Source organism: Mirounga angustirostris, unplaced genomic scaffold (assembly GCF_029215605.1).
Source record: "Mirounga angustirostris isolate CCGP_5_RB_7025 unplaced genomic scaffold, mMirAng1.0.hap1 SCAF_11, whole genome shotgun sequence".
Taxonomy (NCBI): Eukaryota; Metazoa; Chordata; class Mammalia; order Carnivora; family Phocidae; genus Mirounga; species Mirounga angustirostris.
In genome coordinates this window covers 94,202,405-94,228,327 of record NW_026991719.1, presented here as the reverse complement: position 1 = coordinate 94,228,327, position 25,923 = coordinate 94,202,405, and the positions used below count along the sequence as shown (strand labels likewise).

Below are 25,923 nucleotides of genomic sequence, written 5' to 3'. Positions count from 1 at the left end.
CTGGGGCAAAGCAACCAAAGAGGAAGATGGTTAAGTGATCAGGGCAAAGACAAATTAAAAAAAAACCTGTAAAACAAAAACCGTGGCTTACTTTCTGTGCCCCGCGCTACAGGGGCTGGTGTGGGCTTGTGGCCTGTGTGCTCGCTGAGCTCGCAAGCTCCCTGTCAGCCAGATCCTGTTCTCCTAAAGCCAGATAGTGTTCATTGCTGACCGTGCTTGGGAGTTACTGTTATTCTAATTTCAGTGGGACATTACTGCAGAGTTTCAGGCAGGGGTCTCTATGATCTGAGTGATGGAAGACATTGGAATCACAGGTATGTAAGATTGGAAGAGAAATCAAGCATCCTGGGTACAAGTGCTCTTAAGACAGAGGTCCAAGATGCAAAGGAGGTCAGGAAGATGGCAGAGTAGGAGGGTCCTGAGCTCACCTCATCCCATGGACACTCCGAGATTTAACAGTGCGTATGTGAAAACAACCTGAAGATTGGCAGAACAGATCTTCCCCAGTTACTCATGGGAGCCCACATCAAAAAAGGGTAGGAGGGGCAGAGACACAGTTGGGAACCAAAGCCCTGGTGAGACTAACCACAAATGGGAGGGACACCACAAGCACAGAAGAGTGAGAGGATCCGACCCTGCACCGGGCACCCCAGGCCTGAGGGACCCATGCTGGAAAGACAAGTCCTTATGACATTTGGCTTTGGGGCGCCTGGGTGGCTCAGTTGGTTAAGCGACTGCCTTCGGCTCAGGTCATGATCCTGGAGTCAAGGGAGCAGGGAGCCCGCTTCTCCCTCTGACCCTCCTCCCTCTCATGCTCTCTCTCATTCTCTCTCTCTCAAATAAATAAAATCTAAAAATAAAAAATAAATGACATTTGGCTTTGAAAATCAGGGGGAGCTTAACTTGTCTTAATCGGTGTGCTTTAAATTAGGCTTAGTTCTGGGAGAGCCAGAGGTGACAGGAAACTGGGTCCCCGCCCTCAAAGAGCCACCTTTAACAAATAACACGGCCAAGACATAGCATAGAAGCAGGAGTGTGAAAAGCACCTGGAGTATACGTGATGGGTATTTATCTACTCAAAACATGTGCTGGCGGGGCAGGGATCTTTAGGAGACTTCCCCAAGAACAAAACTGCTGGCAAGCACCATTTCTCTGCCCTTACCCCATCCTAGATGGCAGGATGCTTTCAACCCAGCACAAACACTCCACCTGTCTTGCTAGGACCACAAACCCTGTCCCTGTGCTCCCTTGCGGACCTGCCCCGTAAAAGCCACCCAACTTCTCAGGCATCTTCCCAAATAGGCTGCTGCCCTGACGCACCCCACCAGCAGCCCCGGCAGGGACTGATGTCACCCAAAGTGACTCCTGCCCTGTGTGTGTTGGGGGGAGTGGCAGATAAGCACACAAACCAGCATGCTTAAGTTCCAGCAGCACAGGGGGAGTGCCTTGCTGTGAGGTGTGACTGCAGCCCCAGCAGACATCTGGTCTGACTACTGGCCACACCCACCAACCAAAGCCTGGGGGTGGGGGGGGGCAGCTCAGAGGGAACACACTGCAGTCCGGTGCATGCAACCCTAGCACACGGACTTCGGTGCAGAGAGCGAGCATGAATGTGGACGCTGCCAAATCACCAGCCTGCAGTGGCCTCAGGCCGCTCGACAGCACGGGACAACCCTGCCAGGCGCCCCCATAGCATGCAAAGTGGGCCACTGCAGCCAGCCGCACAAATGGCAGACGTGGCTCAGCCACAACAGGACACACTCAACCCACATAGCAGACCCCGCTGGAGCGCCCGCTTCTGGTGACCGCGGGGCATTGTGCTACAGGGCACCACAGGCCCTCTTCTTCATAAGGTCGCTACTTTCAAGATCAGGAGACCCAGCTGACCTTCCTAATACATAGAAACAAGCACATACAAAATAAGGAGACAGAAGAATATGTCCCAAATGAAAGAAGACCAAATCATAGCAGAAGAACTAAATTCTGAATGGAGATAAGCAATATGCCTGATAATTCCAACTAATAAAAAAGAAAAAATTCCAAGTAATGGTCTTAAACATACTCACTGGGCTTGAGAAGAGTAGAGGATCTCAGTGAGACCTTAAAGAGACATTAATAAAACACACTCTACCCTTCTACCTTAAAAGCCCAGATGGGAACAGGGTCCAGATGCCATAACTGGCGGGTCTGGTACAGTGATTTTGTGACCTCAGCAAGCCCAGGGTCACAAGCCCACACCAGTCCCAGTCACGCTGGGACACACAAAAAAAACCCCGACAGTTTAAAAGGCCTGAAGAGGGGCGCCTGGGTGGCTCAGTCTGTTAAGCATCTGCCTTGAGCTCAGGTCATCGATCCTTAGCAGGGAGCCTGCTTCTCCCTCTCCCTCTGCCTGCCGCTCCCCCTGCTTGTGCTCTTTCTCTGTCAAATAAGTAAAATCTTAAAAAATATAAACAAAAGCCCTGAAGAGCTGTGGGGATACTTTCCTCCCCTTCACCTTAAAACCCCAGACCAGAACAGGATCTGGCTGACAGGGAGCTTGCGAGCTCAGCGAGCCTACAGGCCACAAGCCCACACCAGCCCCTGTAGTGTTGGGGCACAGAAAGTAAGCCACGGTTGTTTTTTGTTTAAACTTGTTTTTATTTTTCTTCTTGTTTTTCTTCTTTTTTCATTTTTTTCTCAAGTTATATTATTTTTCATTTTTATTTTTATTTTTACTTTCCGTAAGAAGTGAAAAAGAAAAACCTCAGAAAAGGAACTAAATGAAGTGGAGATAAACAATATGCGTGATAAAAGAATTTAAAGTAATGATTATAAAGATACTGGGCTGGAGACAAGAGTGGAAGAACTGAGACCTTCAAAACAGGGAGGAAATACAAAAATGCACTAATTAGGGTCGAAGCATACAATAACAAAAAACACTAGAAGGAATCAATAATAGATTAGCTGCAGGCGCCTGGGCGGCTCAGTTGGTTAAGCGACTGCCTTCGGCTCAGGTCATGATCCTGGAGTCCCGGGATCGAGTCCCGCATCGGACTCCCTGCTCGGCGGGGAGCCTGCTTCTCCCTCTGACCCTCCCCCCTCTCATGTGCTCTCTCTCTCTCATTCTCTCTGTCTCAAATAAATAAATAAAATCTTTAAAAAAAAAAAAAATTAGCTGCTGCAGAAAAATGTATCAGCCATCTGGAAGGTAATCAATGGAAGGCACACTAGTTAAACAAAAAGGAAAACAAATTTTTAAATGAGGATAGGTTAAGAGATCTCGTGGACAACATAAAACAAATGTTTGCATTACAGGTGTCCCACAAGAAGAGAGGAAGCTGTCAAAAGCAGTTTATTTGAAGAAATAACTGAAAACCTCCCTAACTTAGGGAAGGAATGAGACATCCAAATCCAAGAAGCACAGCCAGTTCCAAACCAGATGACCCCAAGGAGGTCCACATCACGACACATAATTAAAGTGACAAAAAGTAATGATAAAGAATTTTAAAAGCAGCAAGAGAAAATAAGTTACATACAAGAGAAACCCCAGAATGCTGTCAGCTTTTTCACCAGAAACGTTGCAGACCAGAAGGCAGTGGTAGAATATATTCAAAGTATTAAAAGGAAAAAACCTACAACCAGGAATATTCTACATGGCAAGGTAATCATTCAGATTTAGAGGAGAGAGAGAGTTTCCCAGACAAACAAAAGATAAACCCCACTAAACTAGCTTTACAAGAAATGTTAAAGGGACTTTAAAAATTTTTTTATTTAAATTCAGTTTCATTAACATATAGCGTATTAGTTGCAGAGGTAGAATTTAGTGATTCATCAGTTGCATATAATGCCCAGTTCTTATTCCATCAAGTGCCCTCCTTAATGCCCATCACCCAGTTACCCCATCCCTCCCACCAAGCTCCCCTCCAGCAACCCTCAGTTTGTTTCCTATAGTTAAGAGTCTCTTATGGTTTGTCTCCTTTTCTGTTTTCATCTAAATTTATTGACTACTTTAAGTGGAAAAGAAATGGCCATAATTAGACATAAAAAATGATAAATAAAAATAAAATATGACAACATACACATAAAATGTGAAGGAAGGAGTGAAAATGGAAGAGAACAGAAGGGGAAAAATAAAAGATTCTTTGGTTCATTTTTTTTAAGGATGTGTTTGAGCTTAAATGACCATCAAATTAATATAGACTGCAATGTACTTATGATGCTATATAGGAGCCTCATGGTGACCACAAACCAAATTCTATGATAGATACTCAAAAAATAAAAAGAAAGCCAAACATAACACTATAGAACCCATCAATCACAAAGAAAGAGAAGGGAAGAAAGGAACAAAGAACTACAAAAACAACCCCAAAAAAGGTAACAAAAATGGCAATAAGTACGTAACTACCTTTAAATGAAATTACCTAAATACTCCAATCAAAAGACATAGGGTGGTGGAATGGAAGGAAAAAACAAGACCCATCTATATACAGCCTACAAGAGACTCACCTCAGACCTAAAGACGCATACAGACTGAAAGTCAAGGGATGGAAAAATATTCCTCATGCAAATGGAAACAAAAAAGCTGGGTAGCAATACTTGTATCAGACAAAATGTACTTTATTTTTTAAGATTTTATTTATTTATTTGACAGAGAGAGACACGGCAAGAGAGGGAACACAAGCAGGGGGAGTGGGAGAGGGAGAAGCAGGTTTCCCATGGAGCAGGGAGCCCGATGCGGGGCTTGATCCCAGGACCCTGGGATCATGACCTGAGCCAAAGGCAGACGCTTAACGACTGAGCCACCCAGGCGCCCCTAGTCTTTTTGCTTCTCCCTCTCCCACTCCCCCTGCTTGTATTCCCTCTCTCGCTGTGTCTCTCTCTGTCAAATAAATAAATAAAATCTTTAAAATAAATAAATAAATAAATAAATAAATAAATAAATAAATAAATAAATAAATAAATATTTCCACACCCAACACTGGAACACCGAACTACATAAAGCAAATATTAACTAATGGACATAGAGAAATTGATGGTAATACAATAATAGTAGTTCACTTTAACACTCTACTTAAATCAATGGATAGATCATTCAGGCAAAAAAAAAAAAAAAAAATCAACAATGTCTATTAATGACTCCTTGGACCAAATGAACCTAACAGACACACACAGAATATTCCATCCCAAAACAACAGAATACACGTTCTTTTCAGGTGCACATGGAACACACTCCAGAATAGATGAAGTATCAGGCCACAAAACAATCCTCAATAAATTTAAGAAGATTGAAATTGTACCATGCATTTTTTTCTGATAACAGTATTGAAACTAGAAATAAATCAAAAGAAAAACAATTGCAAGAAACAAACATGGAGAATCAACAACATGATACTCAACAAACAATAGGTCAGTGAGGCAATCAAAGAAATACCAAAAATAAATAAATAAATGGAGACAGATTAAAATGCAAAGAGAAACTGGTCCAAAATCTTTGGGACAGAGTGTTGTAAGAAGTATATAACAATACAGGCCTACCTCAAAAAACTGGAACAAGCTCAAATAATCTAACCCTACACCTAAAGGAACAGAAAAACAATGAACAAAGCCCCAAGTAAGTAGAAGAAAGGAAATACTAGAGATCACAACAGAAATAAATTACATTGAGACTAAAAAACAATAGAAAATATTAATGAAACCAAGAGCTGGTTCTTTGAAACAGTAAACAAATTTGACAAACCCTTAGCCAGATTCATCAGGAAAGAAAGAGAAAGGACCCAAATAAGTAAAATCAGAAACAAGAGAGAAGAAACAACTGACACCTTAGGAACACAGAATTATGAGAATATTACAAAAAAAAATTATATACCAGCAAATTGGACAACCTAGAATAAATAGATAAATTCCTAAAAACATATAATCTCCCAAAATTGAACCAGGAAGAAATAGAAAATCTGAGCAGACAATTACAAGTAATGAAATTGAATTGGTAATCAAAAGCCTAACAAAAAATAAAAGCCCAGGACCAGATGGATTCACACGGGAGTTCTTCCAGACATTTAAAGAGTTAACACCTATTCTTTGCAAACTATTCCATAAGTGAGAATAGGAAGGAAAGCTTCCAAATTCATTATACAAGGCCAGCATTGCTCTGATACTAAAAGCACAGAAAGACAACACAAAGAAAAATTACAGGCCAATATCTCTGCTGAACATAGATGAAAAAATCTTCAACAAAATATTAGCAAATTGCATACAATATATTAAAAGGATCATCCACCATGATCAGTTGGGATTTATTTCAGGCATGCACAGATGGTTCAGTATTCACAAGTCAGTCAACATGATACAAATCAACAAAGTGAAGGCTAAAAACCATATGATCATCTCAATAGATGCAGGAAAAGCATTTGACAAAATTCATCATCCATTCATGATAGACTCAACAAAGTGGGGTTAGAGGGATCATTCTTCAACATGATAAAGGCCATATATGAAAAACCCACAGCTAACATCATACTCAATGGAGAAAACCTGAGTGCTTTTTCACGAATATGAGGAACAAGACAAGGATATCCACTCTTGCCACTTTTATTCAATATAGTACTGGAAGTCCTAGCTGCAGCAATTAGACAAGAAAAAGAAGTAGGCGTCCATACTAGTAAGACTTTAACTTTGCACCGTGTTGCAAACAACACTAAATATAATAGAAAATCCTAAAGACTCCTCCAAAAAACTACTAGAAGTATAAAATTGCCCAGAAATAAACCCATGCTTATGTGGCCAAATATACCTATGATAAAGGAGGCAAAATATACAACGGTGAAAAGACAGTCTCTTCAAACTAATGTTCCTGAGACAAGGAAAAGAAGCAAAAATAAACTCTTGGGATTACACTTAAGACAAACAAACAAAAAGCTTTTGCATGACCAGGGAAACCATCAACAAAATGACAAGACAACCTACTGAATGGGAGAAGATATTTGCAGATGATAGATCTGATAAGGGGTTAATATCTAAAATATATAAAGAACTTACACTGCACCAAAACAAACAAACAAACAAACAAAACCACAAGTAATCCAATTAAAGGGTGGGCAGAGGCTCCAAAAAGACATTTTTCCAAAGACATACAAATAGCCAACAGACACATGAAAAGATGTTCAGCATCACTCATCCTCAGGGAAATGCAAATTGAAATCACATTGAATTATCCCCTACACCTGTCAGAATGCCTATGATCAAAAACACAAGAAATAAGTGTTGTCGAGGATATGGAGAAAAAGGAACCCTGTCGCACTCTTGATGGGAATGCAAAGTGGTGTGCCTACTGTGGAAAACAGTATGGAGTATTCTCAAAAAATTAAAAATACAAATACCATATGATCCAGTAATACCACTACTGGATATTTATCCAGAGAAAACAAAAACACTAATTCAAAAAGATACATGCACTGCTATGTTTATTGCAGCATTATTTACAATAGCCACAGTATAGATGCAAACCAAGTGTCCATCCACAGATGAAAAAGTAAAGGTGTGTGTATATATAGGTGTGTGTATATAAAATGAATTATTGCCCAGCCATTAAAAAATGGGATCTTGCCATTTGCAACAACTCTGATGGAACCAGAGAATATTATGCTGAGATAAGAAAAACAGAGAAAGACAAATACCATACAATTTTGGTCATTTGTGTAATTTAAGAAACAAAACAAATGAACAAACATTTATAGGAATTTATCCATTTGCTTTAGGTTGTCCAATTTGTTGTCATACAGATTTTCATAATGTTCTCTTAGAGTTGTTTGTATTTCTGTGGTGTTGGTTATTTGTCATCTTTTTTATTTGGGTCCTTTCTCTTATGAGAAGTCTGACTAGAGGTTTATCAATTTTATTTTTTCAAAGAACCAGCTCTTGGTTTCATTGATCTGTTCTATTGTTTGTTTAGTTTCTGTATCATTTATTTCTGCTGTAATCTTTATTTCCTTCCTTCTGCTGGCTTTAAGCTTCATTTGTTGTTCTTTTTCTAGCTCCTTTAGGTGTATGATCAGGTTATTTCAGATTTTTCTTGCTTCTTGACACAGGGCTTCTATTGCTATATACTCTCCCCTTCGGACTGCTTTTGCTGCATCCCAGTGGTTTTGGACTGTGGTGTTTTCATTTTCACATGTTTCCATATATTTTTTTTTCTTTGATTTCCTGTATGACCATTTCATTGTTTAATAGCATGTTGTTTAACCTCCATATATTTGTGGTCTTTCCAGATTTTTTGTGGTTGATTTCTAGTTTCATAGTGTTGTGATCAGAAAAGTTACGTGGTATGATTCCAGTCTTTTTGTATTTGTTGAGACCTGTTTTGTGACCTAATATGTGATCTACTCTAGTGAATGTTCCATGTGCACTTAAAAAGAATGTGTATTCTGTTTTAGGATAGAATGTTCTCAATATATCTGTTAAGTCCATCTAGTCCAGTGTGTCATTCAAAGGCATTGTTTCCTTGTTGATTTTCTGTTTAGATGATCTGTCCACTGATGTAAAAGTGGGGTCTTAAAGTCCTCTACTATTATTGTATTGTCAATGAGTTCCTTTATGTTTATTATTGTTTTATATATTTACAATTGTTATATCTTCTTGTTGGACTGTCCCCTTTATTATTACATAGTGCCCTTCTTTGTCTCTTGTTCTACAATCTTTGTTTTAAAGTCTAGTTTGTCCCATATAAGCATTGCTACTCTGGCTTCCGTTCGACATCCAGTTGCATGACTCATGTTTCTCCATCCCCTCACTTTCAATCTATAGGTGTCTTTAGTTCTAAGTTGAGTCTCTTGCAGGCAGCATATACATGGGTCTCGTTTGATTGTTGTTATCTGACACCCTATGTCTTTTGAGTGGAGCATTCAGTCCATTTACATTCAACATAATTATTGATATATACATATTTATTGCCATTTTATTACTTGTTGTTTCTGGACATTTTCTCTGACCCTTTTTTGTGCTTCTTTCATGTTTTGCTGATTTTCTTTAGTGATCTATTTGGATGTTTTTCTCTATTCTTTGCATGGTTTTTTGGTGGTTTTTGATATATGGTTATCCTTAGGTTTGTATATAACCTTTTCTGCATATAAGTCTTTTATTAAGTTGATGGCTGTTTAAGTTTGAACCCATTCTTTTCTCCTCTCCTGCCTATGTTTTAGGTATATATTTTATATCCTTTTTCTATGAGTTCCTTGACTTGATTTTTTTACAGAAATATTCATTAAAAAAAGAAATATTCATTTTTACTCCTTTTGTATTTCCTACATTTATACAGTCACATTTGGTCTCCTTTCCACTCAAAGAGTCCTCTTTAATATTTCTTGCAGGGCTAGTTTAGTGACCATAAACTCCTTTAGTTTTTGTTTGTCTTGGAAACTCCTTATATGTCCTTTTATTCTCAGTCATAGCCTTGCTGATGCGTTATTTTTAGCTGCAGATTTTTCCCATTCAGCACTTTGAATATGTCATGGCATTGCTTTCTGGCTTGCAAAATTTCTGTCTGAAAATCTCCTGCTAGCTTTATGGGTTTTCCCTTGTAAGTTACTGACATTTTGTCTTCCTACTTTTGAGATTTTTTTCTTTATATAAAAAACAGATTTATCAGTATTTTGTGAATTTAATTACAATATGTATTGCTGTGGGCCTGCTTTTGTTGATTTTGATGGGCGTTCTCTGTGCCTCCTGAATCTGGATGTGTTTCCTTTCCCAGGTTAAGGAAGTTTTCAGCTATTATTTCTTCAAATAAATTTTCTGCCTTCTTTTCTCTCTTCTTCTTCTAGGACTCCTACAATACAAATGTTTTTACATTTGATGGAGTCACTGAGTTCCCTAAGTCTATTCTCATTTTGCATAATGTTGTTTTCCCTCTTTTGTTCAGCTTCATTGCTTTCCATTAGGTTGTCTTCTAGGTCATTAATTCATTCCTCTGCTTCTTCCAGCCTGCTGTTCATTGCATCAAGCCTGTTTCTAATCTCGTTTACTGCATTCTTCATCTCTGATTGATTCTTATCTCTTGTCTCTGTGGTAAGGGTCCCACTGATGTCTTCCATTCTTTTCTCAAGTTCAGTGAGTATCCTTATGATCATTGCTTTAAATTCTCCATCAGGCATGTTACTTCTATCTGTTTTGCTCAGATCTCTGGCCGTGGCCTTATCTTGTCCTTTCAATTGGGATAAATTCCTCTTTCTTTTTTTAAGTCTCTGCATCCTTCTCTGTGTTAGAAAAGCCAGTCATGTCTCCTACTTCTGAAAGTAATGGCCTTATGAAGAAGAGGTCATGTAGTGCCCAGGTCCTGGTGCTTCAGGTTAATGCTTCCAGTGTGTTCTGTGTGTGCTCTGCTCTTGTGTTCTGGCTGCTCTATTCCTCAGGCCAGTCGTCTGCAGATGCTTTCCTTGCCTGCTGGGGGCAGTTTTTGGTCCCTGTCCTAGATGTGTCAAGTTTTAACTAGGTATGCTCTGGTCTGCCTGTGAAATGAGGCCTGTCACCATGCCCACCAGAACTGAGGCCCTGCAAAACTCTCTGGTCAGGAGACATAGTGTGGGCAGGAGCCTGTGCTGGTCTTCCCACCAACAGTGCAACAGGGTTCCTTTTTCTCCATGTCCTCGACAGCACTTGTCATTTGTTGTGTTTTTGATTGTAGCCATTCTTACAAGTGTATGGTGATACTTCATTGTGGTTTTGATTTGCATTTCCCTGATGATGAGTGATGTTCATCATCTTTTCATGTGTCTGTTGGCCATTTCTATGTCTTTGGAAAAATGTCTGTTTGGGTCTTGTGCCCATTACTAATCAGATTATTTGGGTTTTTGGTGTTGAGTTATGTAAGTTCTTTATATATTTTAGATATTAATCCTTTATCAGATATATCATTTGAAAATATCTTCTCCCATTCAATATGTTGCCTTCTCGTTTTGTTGGGGTTCCTTGATTATGCAAAGGCTTTTTTCTATTTTAAGTAAACTCTACCCCAACATTGGGCTCCAACTCATGACCCCAAGATCAAGAGTTGTATGCTCTACCAGCCAGGTGCCCCAAAAGCTTTTTATAAAAGTGTAGTCCCAAGAGTTTATTTTTGCTTATTTCTATTGCCTAAGGAAACATATCTAGTAAAATGTTTCTACTGCCAATGTCAAAGAAATTACTGCCTGTTTTCTTCTAGGAGTTTTTATGGTGTCAGACTCACACTTAGGTCCTTAATCCATTTACAGTTTAATTTTGGTTTTGATGTAAAATTGGTCCAGTTTCATTCTTTTGCCTGTAGCTGTCCAGTTTTCCCAACACCATTTATTGAAGAGATTGCCTTTTCCCCACTGTATATTCTCACCTCCTTGGCCATAGGTTAATTGACTATATAAGCATGGATTTATTTCTGAGCTCTCTATTCTGTTCCACTGATCTATGTGTCTGTTTTTGTACCAATACCATACTTTTTTTGATTACTACAGCTTCGTATTGTAGCTTCAAATATGGGATTGTGATACCTCGAGCTTTGTTATTCTTTCTCAATAATTCTTTCCTTCTTAGCTATGTATTAACTTTTAAGCCTATCTTTTAGGGACGCCTGGGTGGCTCAGTTGGTTAAGCGTCTGCCTTCGGCTCAGGTCATGATTCCAGGCTCTTGGGATTGAGTCCCACATTGGGCTCCTTGCTCATTGGAGAGCCTGCTTCTCCCTCTGCCTGCCGCTCCCCCTGCTTGTGCCCTTTCTCTCTCACAAATAAATAAATTCTAAAAAAAAAAAAAAAAAAATATCTTTTAAAACTATCACTATGTATTTCTTGTAAAGAGTTTCTTCTTAGGGTGATTACACTGCAGGGTGGACCTGGGCAGGGGTTACTTTCGTTCTCTTTTGAAACACTTAGCATTTGTAAAGATTTTTCTTAAAAATAATCAAGAAAAGAAATAAGGATTACGTTTACCAGTGGAATTGAAGAGTCAACAAAAAAACCTTCATAGTCCATTGTTTAGTAAGAAAATAACAAAAAAAACCTTCATAGTAACCTGTTTAGTAACAAAATAGCTGGAAGTTACCAATGTGTCTAGGAAGCTCCTTAGACTATTGTTTTTTTTTTTTCAAGATTTATTTGAGAGAGCAAGAAAGAGAGAGTGAAGGAAAGGGGCAGAGGAAGAGAGCATCTGAAGCCAACTCTGCAGTGAGCACAGAGCCCGATGTAGGGCTCAGTCTCACAACCCTGAGATCATAACCTGAACCAAAACCAAGAGTCGGATGTTGAATCGACTGCACCACCCAGGTGCCCCTAGACTGTTGTTTTATTTTTTTTTTAAGATTATTTATTTATTTGACTGAGAGAGACATAGCGAGAGAGGGAACACAAGCAGGGGGAGTGGGAGAGGGAGAAGTAGGCTTCCCGCCGAGCAGGGATCCTGATGCGGGACTCGATCCCAGGACACTGGGACCATGACCTGAGCTGAAGGCAGACGCTTAACGACTGAGCCACCCAGGCGCCCCTATACTGTTGTTTTTAAAGGATCTTTATTTCCATCTCTTTCTCCACCCCCTTTTAGGGAACAAAACGCATGAAGGACACATACCCCAAATCAACACTCTCTTCATCTCTGAATGGTGGCATGAGTGGTTGTCTTCCTTTCCTCTCTACACTACACTGCCTCTGTTTATGCACACCTTACTTTGTAAAAACATATTCTTTTGTTCGAAATGAAATATTTAAATAAATGCACCAGTCAGGTACCTGGGAGTCACTGTGACCCAACAACACATCCCCACCTACCTAGGCATTAGGGATGCCACTTGCAGCAGCCCTGGGAAGGCCATGAAGACGCACTGGTCCCGTAGCAGGTCCTTAGCAAAGTGTACAAGGTGATGTGGTTCAAGAAGTGCCTGTTTTGTTTTTTGGTTTATTAAAGATTTTATTTTATTTGAAAGAGAGCACGTGTCTACATGTGCACGCATGCATGGGCGGGGGAGAGGGGCAGAGGCAGAGGGAGCCCGATGCAGGACTTGATCCCAGGATCCCAAGATCATGACCTGAGCTGAAGGCAGATGCTTAACCGATTGAGCCACCCAGGCACCCCAAGAAGGGCCTGTTCTTGGAAACCTGGTTCTCTCGTCTGGGGATGGAGCAACTAAGAGTATCATAACATCAGGCTTATGAATGAGACAAAATTATATTATTTTTTGAACTACTTGTTTAAACTTCTTTCAATTGTAAATAGTTTTATAAATTGTCAATATTAAATTTCCCACTTTATGAGACATTATTTGCCCACTGTCAGGAAGGAAAAATAATTTTCTTTTTACTATTGTACGTTCTTGCTGGGGCCACTATAACAAAAGACAGATGAACAAGAGTAAACACACAAAAGTTTATTGACCTGTGTATCCTCCCTATGACACATGGGAGTCCCCAGAGGTGAACAACACAAAGGCTTGGTTACAACTTGAGTTTACACAGTATTTTTGCAGAGGAACAATAAACTTTTAGAATAATTACATGACAAAAGCAAAGGACCTTGAATCTCCAGGGCAATAAATTGTGAGAAGGCAAATATATGGGAAACTAATGGTAGATAAGGGCTAGTTGGTAAAATCCATTATGTAGATTTCTCTAGTGCCCTCTCCAGGCTAAAGAACTGTTTTCTCCATGGAATAACTTTTCTCCTTCCTGGTAGAGATAGACATCTTTTAAAATTTATGCCCTACTTTTAGGCAAATGGGGAGAGGGCTGGAAGCTTTGCTTGTATAGGCTTCTGCTTAATTGCCCACAACTCAATAGTCTTTATGCCAAAGTGGCACATTTTGAGGTCACATATTCTGCCACCTTCACTACAAATTCATGCTGTGTATATTTGGTTATGTATGAGAAATTTCATGTTCATTTCAAGCCCTGAGCAAATCTGAAGAAAATGTAGATTACATCATTACATTTATACAAATAAACAAAGGACAAAAGTCTACTATATACACATGTATGTTTCCTGCATGTATATCCAGATACCTATGTCCTGTTGGTCATTTAAACATGGTTCAAAAAAAAAAAAAAAAGGTTAAATGACCAAACTGTGCATTATGTTTACTATTGGACAATGGAATTTCGAGGAACTCTTTCAATCATCTCTGTACTGAGACTATTTTTTGGTGGACAAATGGGGAATGTCAATTATGATTTTTAAATGTAGCATTGTTTTAAAAAATCTGTGGTGGCCCAGTAGCATATAACACAGAAATGAATTTTTGATCAAAAATAATTATAGCTTCTTTCCCATGTGTAGCAACAACACATGAAAACTTTGGAATTCTCTGGGTCTTTCTGCAAGTGACAACAATAATAGTGGTTTATGTTTTCATCTTTTTACAGATAATAGAAGACATCATCCTAAAATTCATAAAGGAATTTCAAGAGACCACCAAAAACTCAAAACAATCTTGAAAAAGAACAAAGGTGGAGGACTTACACACCCTGATTTCAAAATTTGCTAGAAAATTGTTATACACTAATCAAGACAGTGTGGAACTGCCATGAGGACAGATACATAAATGAATGGAGAACCCTAGAGAGCCAGAAACACATCATCATGTGTATGATCAAACGATTTTCAACAACGATGCCAATACCTTCCAATGGTAAAACACAGTCTCTTCAACAAACAGTGTTTGGCCAACTGGATTTCCACATATAAAAGAAAGAAGTTGGGACACTTATACTACGTTGTATGCAAAAATAAATGCAAATTATGTTAAAGTCCTAAATGTAAAATACAAAACTATAAAACAGCTAGAAGAAAACATGGTTAACATTTTGTTGACCTTGGATTTGGCAGTGATTTCTTGGATATGACATGAAAACAATGGGCAAAAAAGCAAAAATAGACAAATTAGACTACAAACTTAAAAACTGTTCTGAGTCAAAGGACACAATCAAGAGTGAAAGGACAACGAACAGAATGGCAGAAAATACTTGCAAAACAAATGCTTGATAAGGTATTAAATATAGAGAGAACTCCTACATCAAAACAATGGAAAACAACGTGATGAACTAATGTGTAAAATTTTCAAAGGACATTTCTCTCAAGATGACATACAAATGGCCAACCAGCATATAAAAAGATGCTTAACATCACTACACTTCAGAGAAGAATAAATTAAAACCAAAATGAGATACTTACTACCTTATACACATTAACATAGCTGTTCTTAAAAATAAACAAAAAACAAATCTTGGTGATTCCACATATATGTGGCAAAGTAAAGTGCTTCACTCAAAGAAAAACAAAGCAAAATGGCAAATGCCCAAGGCTGGGGGGAGAGAAAACAGGGACGTGTTGTATGAAGGATAAAGACATCACTTCTGCAACATGGACAGGTTCTTAATATCTACATGGTAACATTAAGAATATATTGAAAACTAATGCTCAGTACAGTCAAAACTGGATATATACATATAAATTTTATGCTTATCTTGAAGAACAACAGAACTCTTAATGTAGAGTACAATATCAAAAATGGTGGAAATAGTAAAAATCATTTTGCAAGGTGAACTAAAAAGACTTTTTTAAGATTTATTTATTTATTTGAGAGAGCGAGAATGGGAGAGAGTACATGAGAGGGGGGAGGGTCAGAGGGAGAAGCAGGCTCCCCGCCAAGGGGAGCCAAGCAGGTAGCCCGATGCAGGACTTGATCCCAGGACTCCAGGATCATGACCTGAGCCGAAGGCAGTCGCTTAACCAACCGAACCACCCAGGCGCCCCTAAAAAGACTTCTGAAAAGAAATTCCAGAGAGGAAAGATACTCAAAAATGAAACTTCTTTCTAGATGACAGAGATTAAGGTACTATGGGTACAAGAATAATCCTTTTACGTCAATTCACTGATGAGAAGTTTGATTTTTTTCCCCCTAAAATTTAAAATACAAATATTTTCTGTAGTGAAGCTTTGATGGCATGTTTACACAGTCAAGACACGAGTCTCATGAATTTTCAGGATGCAAAATCAGCCATACTTACAAGAGAAGAGAAACTGTTTTAGGATGCCCAAGCAGCCCCGACTTAGGGCAAGAAGCAAGAACAGAGCATGAAGACTCAGTCTGGGGACCATCAAGGTAGCGAAGACAGGTGAGCTATGAAACTATGACGAGTACGAGTCTATATTATTGAAGAATGGCTGGGACCCTGGGGAAGAGGGACTGGACATGACTCACCAGAATCTCCTTCTGCTGATAGACTGTCCCCTGAACTGAACTGAACTACTTTGGTTTATACACACACACCAAGAATGTGCTGGCTGAAGTGAACCCCCAGACTTGAATTCCAGGAAACTTTCACCACATTTGTGAACTCATGGTTCAGCTCTTAACAAAAACTAAGTGTCCAAACAGCTGATGGCCTCAAGAATCCAGTGTGAGAACACATCCAATTTGAATGTATGAAAATTGTCATATCTTTCTCCATCCCAGTGATGTGTGAGACTTGGTGGCCAGAAATGACCCCATTGTTTTTGTGATGGGTGCAAATACCCAAGTCAGTGTGCACTATTCGCAGAATATGGTGTCCATCACCAAAAAATAACCTATCTGCTGCCATCAAGTGTGCAAAACTGACCAGAATGCTTCAAGTATGTGTAGTAGTTTAACAAAAGACCCTTCTTCGAAAACACACACTATTCACATAGCATAATTTGAACCACTTAGTAAGTCACTGTTCGGGAATGCCATTCTTACAATAAGACTGTGCAGTTTTGGGAAAGCAAGGACATACATATCCCATTTGATTACCCTATAAATGAAGTTCGAACAAAAATTTCTTCAACTTGAAAATCAATGGAATAATAAACCCATTTTCTCTGAAAATGAATATATTCATTCTATATCTACAGCATCTTCAATGAACCTGCAACCTAAAAATGAAAATCAATACTGCCTCAGATACTAATACCCTAATTGATACTAAAAAAAAAAAAAAAACACCTGATCATAGGTTGTAATAGACAAAACTGCTACAAACCTACATAGGATAAAAGGTATTAAAGTGGACGAAAACACAGAAATAAGATCTTAAAACTATTACCATATACACCTAGCTATTTCTTCCCGAAAAAAAACAAAACAAAAAAAAACTTGCAAGCTTCAAAATGCCTACATTTCACATCCTCCAGGCTGAACATAAAATATTTCACCACTGCAGAAAAATATATCCTTTACCAAGCTACCTTCACCGTCTTTCCCCAAAACAACATGTCTGGGACTCTATTTCTCCCGATATCAATCTCTCAAGGTACCCAGGTTACACACCAGAACTCTACACCGCGGAGCACTTAGAGCATAGGAGGGAGGGCCCATCTCCCGCCCCGCCTGCGACTCCCACAGCACTCCACCCGGGGAAGCCGAAGCGCGGGGCTCACGGGATCCCCAACGAGTTCCGCTTGATGGCAGTATTGCTCCACGTACACCAACCGGCCCTTCCCCCAGGGCCTCTCCCTCCGCCCCTCGCCGAAGAAAAAAGGCCAAGTCCTGGCCACGGGCTCCACCATGGCGGCTCCCACGTCCCGTCCCGCCCCGCAGCTCTGCTCTCGTGGGGGAGCCCACTCCCGCTTCTGAGGCTGCCTGGCTCGGAGCCTCGTCCCCTGTGGCTCCACGTAGCCTGCCGAAAAGCAAGGGCGAGGCCCGGCAGGTTCAGCGAGCCGCCCGGCAGTGGCCATAAGCCCCTCCGGGCCTCCATCTTTACCCGCGCAGCTCTGCAGGACGCCTCAGGAGACACACTGGTCCGCTCGAGGGCCCAGAGCCCCAGCCACCCCTAGCCAGTCGGTGCCCGATCCTCCGTCCGGACTCCCCCAGAGGCCAGCGGGACCCTGAGGCCTGCAGCGGCCAGACACAAAGGTCGGCGGAGGCGGTAACACGGCCACCGGCCGTGGGGTCGGCAGTGAGGTCCGCCTCCAACGGCCCGAGGACGGAGGGGTCCCGAGCACCGGGCCCACGGCCCGCGGCCTCTCCTCACGGCCGTCCCGCCCCTCCGCCCACAAACGGGATTCCGACGTGGACCCTGGCCCACACGGGTCAGTGCGGAGGGCAGCCGGCAGCCGCACCAGGGTCGCCAAAGTGCCCCGGGCCTGGCCCAGGCTGCGTCTCGGGACCGCTCCCACGGGAGGGGGCAGGCCAGGGACGGGCCAGCCCCACGTGGGCCCCTGCTCTCCAGGACCCGGGCCTTTCCCAGCGGAGCGTGGCCGGGCCAATGCACCCCAGTGCTGCTCTTCTCTCCCCTCCATCGGCCCGGATCCTGGGGTGGACACCTCACGGTCCCTTTCATGTGCACCCTGACAACCCGCCTCTCGTGCCTGGGGCATAGAAGAGGAAAAAACCACACACACACACACACACACACACACACACTACGAACACGCTCGAAAACACATTGCACTCACAGAAACACGCGCTCACACTACTTCACGTGAACGGACGCATGCACGCACACGCTCACACAGGCACCGTCCCCCAGAAACAACGGAGGATCACAGGTGGATGTCACCCTTTTGCAAACCTCAGGAGGTGGCCCTCACAACCCACAGCAAGCGCCCGAGTAGGTGAACGACAGGTGTCCGATTCTACCCCAGCCCCTGCGCCCAAGGGCATAACGGCGCTCCTTTCGTGCACACGGGGCCCTCTCCCTGCTCTAGAATGGCACGAGGCTCTTCCAACTTCAACCCTTGGGGAACACTTTTGCTTCCTGCCCTGCTTCGCCCAGGACTCGGCCCGAGAGGCCCACCACCTCACTCTGCCCAGGGCAGGGAGCAGATATGCGGTCCCTCCGGTGGCAAGCAACACCACCCCACTCGCAAACCACCCCCGCTCCCGTCCTCCACCTCCAGAGGGTCCTTCCGGTCCCTTCCCACGCCTCAGTTCTGCGAACCCTGGCTGAACGACACCCTGTTGGACACAAACCCTGCTCACCTGGGAGACTCACGCCCCGAGGGCTGGGGCCGGGCTGGGGCCTGGCCGGGGCTGGCGGTGGGGGGAGAAGGAAGATGCACCAGAGGGGCTCCGTTCTTTCAGCATGGAGCCACGGGGCCCCGCAAAGAGAGCGTCCACCCCAAGAGAGCCCGGCACCGGCTAAGTCGGAAATGGGCCCACGGCTCCCATCCAGGCACGCACGCACGCCCGCCCACCTCCCGGGCCAAGGGAGCCAGAGCAGCGTGCAGTCACGAGTAGGGAGCCAGAGCGCCCACCGCCCCTCTGGGGGTCGCCTGCTACCCCACGCTCTTCTCCCCTGACCCGCGCTAGGCCCGGGCCGGCTCAAGTCCAAAGGGTCATCCCGGACACTGTCACCTGTCCCGCCTTCAAAGCAGGCTGGCAGACAGTTTCCCACCCCCCGCATCCACCCCCACCCCCACCCCAGCCCGGCTGAAATCCCCGGTCTCCGTTCTCCGGGGCCTGCCACCCACTCTAGGGATTCCCTCCCGCTCACAAAGCAAAGGCCTGAGCACCCTCGGAGCGCAGCCAGGAGCCACGGAAGACCCTCAAGTGGGGATGCGCCGCCTCGGGAAGGGAGGGCCTAGCTCCGAGAGCAGTCAACCGCCCAGACGGTCGGGGTCGCGCCAAGGGAGGCGACACAGGTGCCCCCTAGCTCAGCTGGGTCGGCACTGGGTTCGCGGTCGGCTCGCCAAACACAGTGCGGGCACGGGCCCCCCGATACCCCACGGGGCCCAGGTCGGGAATGGTGACAGAGGCCACGGATACCCTCCCCGGGGACCGCTCGAACCCTCAAGAACCTCATCCTCCGGATTCACCGCATTGACACCCACCTTCCCCACCTGGAGTCAAGAGTAGGCCAGCGAAGCGCCGCTCCTCGACCTCGGGCCCAGGGTGAACCAGTTGCTGCCATCTGGGTAGGCCCCCGAGAGGGCAAGCAGGGCGGCCGACGGTTCCGGGGACCCAAGCTCTGCGGGGGCCGCTGCTGGCGCCGGGGCCCAAAGGGCGCGTGCACGCCGCCGGGCTCTCGGGCAAGGGCTGGGGGACAAGGAGAGCCAGGGGGTCAACACCGGGGTGCCCCTGGCCAAGAAGGAGGTGAGCATGCACAGCCTCTCCCTTCTCGTCCTCCTCCCTACCGCCCCCCCCCCGCCCCGCCCCGTCCCCTTCACACACACACTAAGGGGCTTTCTGGGAGCTGACGTGTGCGAGGAGAAGGGGCAACAGGCTGCCTTCATGCTCTCGGTCGGGGTGCTGGTGGTGGTGGACCTGTGCGGATGCTTGGGGATGCTTGGGCACACGTGTGCGGGGGAAGGCACGACCCATGCCCGACCTTCCTTCCACGCGTGAGGCTACTGGGACAGCTGGGGTCTCCGCTAAGGTCGGCCCGAGTGCTCCAGAGCGGAAGCCTCCCTCGTGGCCATGGCAGACGGGTGCCTGACTGCGGGTCCGTCTGGGCACACGGGGTTCGGCCCGCTGTCCAGGGGACGAGACTCCGCTCCCTGGAGCCCCAGAAGCGGGAATGCTCCCCTCCGCCACGGCGGCCCAGACGTGGGAGCCGCCATGTTGGAGCCAGGGAGGGTGGACACAGGCCTGGCCTTTTCTTTTTGTTTTCTTTCTGGCGTGGCCTTTTTTCTTCGGCAAAGGGCGGAGGGAGAGGCCCGTGGGGGAAGGGCCGGTTGGCATCCGTGGTGCAATACTGCCATCAAGCGGAACTCCTCGGCGGTCCCCTGAGCCCCGCGCTGCGCCTGCCCCGAGTGGAGAGGCCCCCGCAGTGACGTGGGAGTCCCAGGCGGGACTGGAGACGGGCCCTACCTCCGTGGCACCACCCCGCAACTGCCCCGAGGTGCAGAGCTCCCCCGGGGCTACCTGGGAGGGCTCCAGGGACGGGTAGCAGGACAGAGCGCGAGGTCCCGGTGCCCTGCGGGGCGGGCACGGGAAGCCAGGGCTCGGCACCCTGGCGGCCGCCATGTCTGGGCGGGACGAGAGGGGTGCAAGCCAGCCCGGAGCGGGAAGGAGCACCCAGCCGGGCCAGGGGCGCCAGTGAGGCCTTGGGCCCACGCGCGTTGGGTGGCCGCCGTGCCCCTTCCCCAAGGAGCCAGAGCAGGGTCGGTCTGGGAGGGCCCAGGGCCCTGATGTCCCTGCGTCCGGTTCTGAGGATCAGGTGTGGAGGCGAGCCACCCGGTGTCCAGGGACCTGGAGGGTGAGGTGGTCTCGGGAGGCGGCGGGGTAGGGGTGGGGAAGATAGTGGTGGCCGATAGCAGGAGGAGAGGAGTCCAGGAGGGACACGCCCACCCTGGGACGAGCCAAAGTGGAAGCACCAGCAGCCTCCTTAGCCGTTCTGCCCACCCCTTCCCCGCCACCGCGGCCACCAACCGCCCCCTCCCCCCCACACCAGGCCTGGGCCCACGAAGCCCTCGCCTGACACACACAGGGCAGCTGCACCGCCATCTGCAGGGGCTTCCCCGCCTCTGGCGTCTGGCGGAGGCCGGGCCCCAGTGCTCCCCCACGCAAGTCGAGGCCCAGCCGCCCCGCCCCGCCCCGCCCCGCCGAGGCGTCTGAGTTTGCACAGTGCGCGTTCTGGGCCACACGTTCCCCAACAGGACACCAGGGCGGGCAGGGCAACGACAAGGAACGGCCGGCTGGCTGGCTCTTGCCTCTGCGTCCCGATGCCACGCTTGCTTCAGAGCTGGCCGTCAACGGACCAGTGTGCGGTGCGTGTCAGAAGGGCCAGGCACCTTGGGACTGCGGGCCCCTTCTCTCCCGCCTGGGGCTCCGACTTCACTCCCAGGCCCGCCTCGGCCGTGGGCTCACGGGATCCGCAGGGCAGTTCCGCTTGATGGCAGTATTGCTCCACGGCCACCAACCGGCCCTTCCCCCAGGGCCTCTCCCTCCGCCCCTCGCCGAAGAAAAAAGGCCAAGCCCTGGCCACGGGCTCCACCATGGCGGCTCCCACGTCCCGTCCCGCCCCGCCCCGTCCCGCCCCGCAGCTCTGCTCTCGTGGGGGAGCCCACTCCCGCTTCTGAGGCTGCCTGGCTCGGAGCCTCGTCCCCTGTGGCTCCACGTAGCCTGCCGAAAAGCAAGGGCGAGGCCCGGCAGGTTCAGCGAGCCGCCCGGCAGTGGCCATAGGCCCCTCCGGGCCTCCATCTTTACCGGCGCAGCTCTGCAGGACGCCTCAGGAGACACACTGGTCCGCTCGAGGGCCCAGAGCCCCAGCCACCCCTAGCCAGTCGGTGCCCGATCCTCCGTCCGGACTCCCCCAGAGGCCAGCGGGACCCTGAGGCCTGCAGCGGCCAGACACAAAGGTCGGCGGAGGCGGTAACACGGCCACCGGCCGTGGGGTCGGCAGTGAGGTCCGCCTCCAACGGCCCGAGGACGGAGGGGTCCCGAGCACCGGGCCCACGGCCCGCGGCCTCTCCTCACGGCCGTCCCGCCCCTCCGCCCACAAACGGGATTCCGACGTGGACCCTGGCCCACACGGGTCAGTGCGGAGGGCAGCCGGCAGCCGCACCAGGGTCGCCAACTCGCCCCGGGCCTGGCCCAGGCTGCGTCTCGGGACCGCTCCCACGGGAGGGGGCAGGCCAGGGACGGGCCAGCCCCACGTGGGCCCCTGCTCTCCAGGACCCGGGCCTTTCCCAGCGGAGCGTGGCCTGGCCAATGCACCCCACTGCTGCTCTTCTCTCCCCTCCATCGGCCCGGATCCTGGGGTGGACACCTCATGGTCCCTTTCAAGTGCGCCCTGACAACCCGCCTCTCGTGCCTGGGGCATAGAAGAGGAAAAAAACCACACACACACACCCACACACTACCAACACGCTCGCAAACACACTTGCACTCACAGAAACACGCGCTCACACTACTTCACGTGAACGGACGCATGCACGCACACGCTCACACAGGCACCGTCCCCCAGAAACAACGGTGGATCACAGGTGGATGTCACCCTTTTGCAAACCTCAGGAAGTGGCCCGCACAACCCACAGCAAGCGCCCGAGTAGGTGAACGACAGGTGTCCGATTCTACCCCAGCCCCTGCGCCCAAGGGCATAACGGCGCTCCTTTCGTGCACACGGGGCCCTCTCCCTGCTCTAGAATGGCACGAGGCTCGTCCAACTTCAACCCTTGGGGAACACTTTTGCTTCCTGCCCTGCTTCGCCCAGGACTCGGCCCGAGAGGCCCACCACCTCACTCTGCCCAGGGCAGGGAGCAGATATGCGGTCCCTCCGGTGGCAAGCAACACCACCCCACTCGCAAACCACCCCCGCTCCCCGTCCTCCACCTCCAGAGGGTCCTTCCGGTCCCTTCCCACGCCTCGGTTCTGCGAACCCTGGCTGAACGACACCCTGTTGGACACAAACCCTGCTCACCTGGGAGACTCACCCCCCGAGGGCTGGGGCCGGGCTGGGGCCTGGCGGGGGCTGGCGGTGGGGGGAGAAGGAAGATGCACCAGAGGGGCTCCGTTCCTTCAACATGGAGCCACGGGGCCCCGCAAAGAGACGCGTCCACCCGAAGACAGCCCGGCACGGGCTAAGTCGGAAGTGGGCCCACGGCTCCCATCCAGGCACGCACGCACGCACGCACGCCCGCCCGCCCACCTCCCGGGCCCACGTCAAGGGAGCCAGTGCTGCGTGCGGTCACGAGTAGGGAGCCAGAGCGCCCACCGCCCCTCTGGGGATCGCCTGCTTCCCCACGCTCCTCTCCCCTGACCCGCGCTAGGCCCGGGCCGGCCTCAAGTCCAAAGGGTCATCCCGGACACTGTCACCTGCCAGGCCTTCCAAGCAGGCTGGCAGAGTTTCCCACCCGCTCCCCCCCCCCCAATCCCGCCCTGGCTAAAATCCCCAGTCTCCGTTCTCCGAGGCCTGCCACCCACTCTAGGGATTCCCTCCCGCCAACAAAGCAAAGGCCTGAGCACCCTCAGAGTGCAGGCAGGAGCCACGGTAGACCCCCAAGTGGGGATGCGCCGCCTCGGGAAGGAAGGGTCTGGCCCCTAGAGCAGTCAACCGCCCTGATGGTCGATGGTCGGGGCAGGGTCGCCGCCGTGCCAAGGGAGGGTAACGCGGGTTCCCCCCAGCTCAGGTGGGTTGGCCTTGGCTTCGCGGTCGGCTTGCCAAGCAGTGTCCCGGCACGGGCCCCACGGTACCCAAAGGCGCCCAGGGCGGGAATGGCGTCAGACGCCACGGATTCCCTGCCCAGCCACCGCTCAGCCGTCAAGGACCCAATCCTCCGGAGTCACCGCATCGATGCCCACCTCGCCCACCTGGAGTCAAGAGTAGGCCAGCGCAGCCCTCCCCACTCCTTGGCCTCGGGCCCGGGGTGATCTGGTTGTATCCCTCTGGGTAGGCCCCGGAGCGGTGTAGCAGGGCGGTCAACGGTTGGGGAAACCCAAGCTCCCTGGGTGCGGCCATTGGCGCCAAGCTCTCAGGCAACAGGTGGGGGAGGAGGAGATTCAGCAGGTCAATACCTCGGCGGTTGCGGGGGGGCGGGGGGCGTTGGCCAAGATGGAGGTGAGCGACAAGCGACGGAGGCATCTTGCTCCACTACCCACGCAGCCCCCTCACCCCCCACCCCCAAAAGGGAGCGCACAGGGCTTTCCCGACGCTCACTTGGTGTGAGGAGAAGGGGCAACCGGCTGCCTTCAGCACTGGGTGGGGGTATTGGGGGTAGCAGGGGCGAGGCACGGGGAATGTGCGCGGACGCGCGTGGACGCCCGGAGGGGGGAAGGCTCGCCCCAGCCTGGCCCTTCTTCCACATGTGCGTGCGGCTACTGGGACAGCCGGGGTCTCCACTAAGGTTGGTCCCGCCGATCCAGAGCGTGAGCCTCCTTCAGGGCACGGGCAGACGGGCGCCTGACTGTCGGTGCAGTGGGCCAAAGGGGGCTGGGCCCGCGGCCCAGGGGCCGCCACCCAACGGTGCCCGCCCTTTCGGCAGACTCTCCACGCTGGTCCGTTGATGACCAGCTCCGAAGCAGGTGTGGCCTTGGGATGCACAGCCAGGAGCCATGCTTGTCATTGCCCTGAACGCTGGTGGGATGTTGGAGAAGGTGGCCCAAGAAGTGAAGTGTGCCAATGCCCAGGCCTTGGCGGACGGACGGCTCGGCTCCGCCTAGACTCGAGTGGGGGAGCAGTGGGGTATGCCCGACGGCCAGAGAGGGGGAGACCCCGCGAGATGGCACTGCAGCTGCCCTGTCTGGGTCAGGCAACCGCTTCTTGGGCCTGGGCCCGGTTGGGAGGGGGGGCGGGGGGAGTGCTAGGAGGGGGGCGGAGGTGGCGGGCGAAGGGGTGCGGCGGGGGAGGCCCCTGCTGCTGCTTCCACTCTGGCTAGTCCCAGGACGGGCCTGGCCCTTCCGCACTCCACTCTGTGCGGGAACGTATGCCCCACCCACACCCCCGCCACCCGCAAGACCCTCTCCTCCCGAGACCACCTCAAGACCCCTTGACACCGGGTGGCCAAGCTGCACACCTGATTCCCGAACCGGACACAGGGACATCGGGGTCCCGCCTCCACGCCCACCGCCAATGGCAGCGGCCTCCCAATGACCCTGTCTGTGCCCGCTTTTGGCGGAGCTTCCAGGGCCCTGGGTTCGCACAAGGCGATGCTGCCCCTGCTCCTAGGGGAAGGGGCAGGCGGCCAAACGTCCACGGGCCAGAGGCCCAGCGCCCCCGGCCAGGCTGGGTGCTCCTTCCCGCTCTGGGGTGGCTTCTCCGCCTCCGATCCCCACCAGACAGGGCGGCCACCAGGGTCCCGAGCCTTGCCTTCCCGTGCTGGACCCGCAGGGCCCCGGGACCTCGCGCTCCGTCCCGCTAGCCCTCCCTGGAGCCTCCCAGGTTGCCCAGGGGGAGTTCTACACCTCGAGCCACTCGGGGGGTAGGAGGGAGGGCCCATCTCCCCACCCGCCTGGGACTCCCACAGCACTCCACCCGGGGAAGCCGAAGCGCGGGGCTCACGGGATCCCCAACGAGTTCCGCTTGATGGCAGTATTG

General features: G+C 49.0%; 1 long non-coding RNA gene and 1 pseudogene across 4 annotated transcripts in view; one reads left to right on the top strand and one right to left on the bottom strand.

Annotated features, from left to right (window-relative positions):
* Positions 1 to 25,923, bottom strand: part of LOC123848942 (uncharacterized) — a 60,753-nt gene that overhangs the window by 19,326 nt on the left and 15,504 nt on the right. The gene's annotated exons all lie outside the window — the stretch shown is intronic.
* Positions 15,347 to 18,172, top strand: LOC123845599 (ribosomal RNA small subunit methyltransferase NEP1-like; annotated as a pseudogene). Its single transcript, XR_010406294.1, has 2 exons — positions 15,347 to 15,354; positions 16,073 to 18,172. The product of XR_010406294.1 is annotated as a ribosomal RNA small subunit methyltransferase NEP1-like (transcript).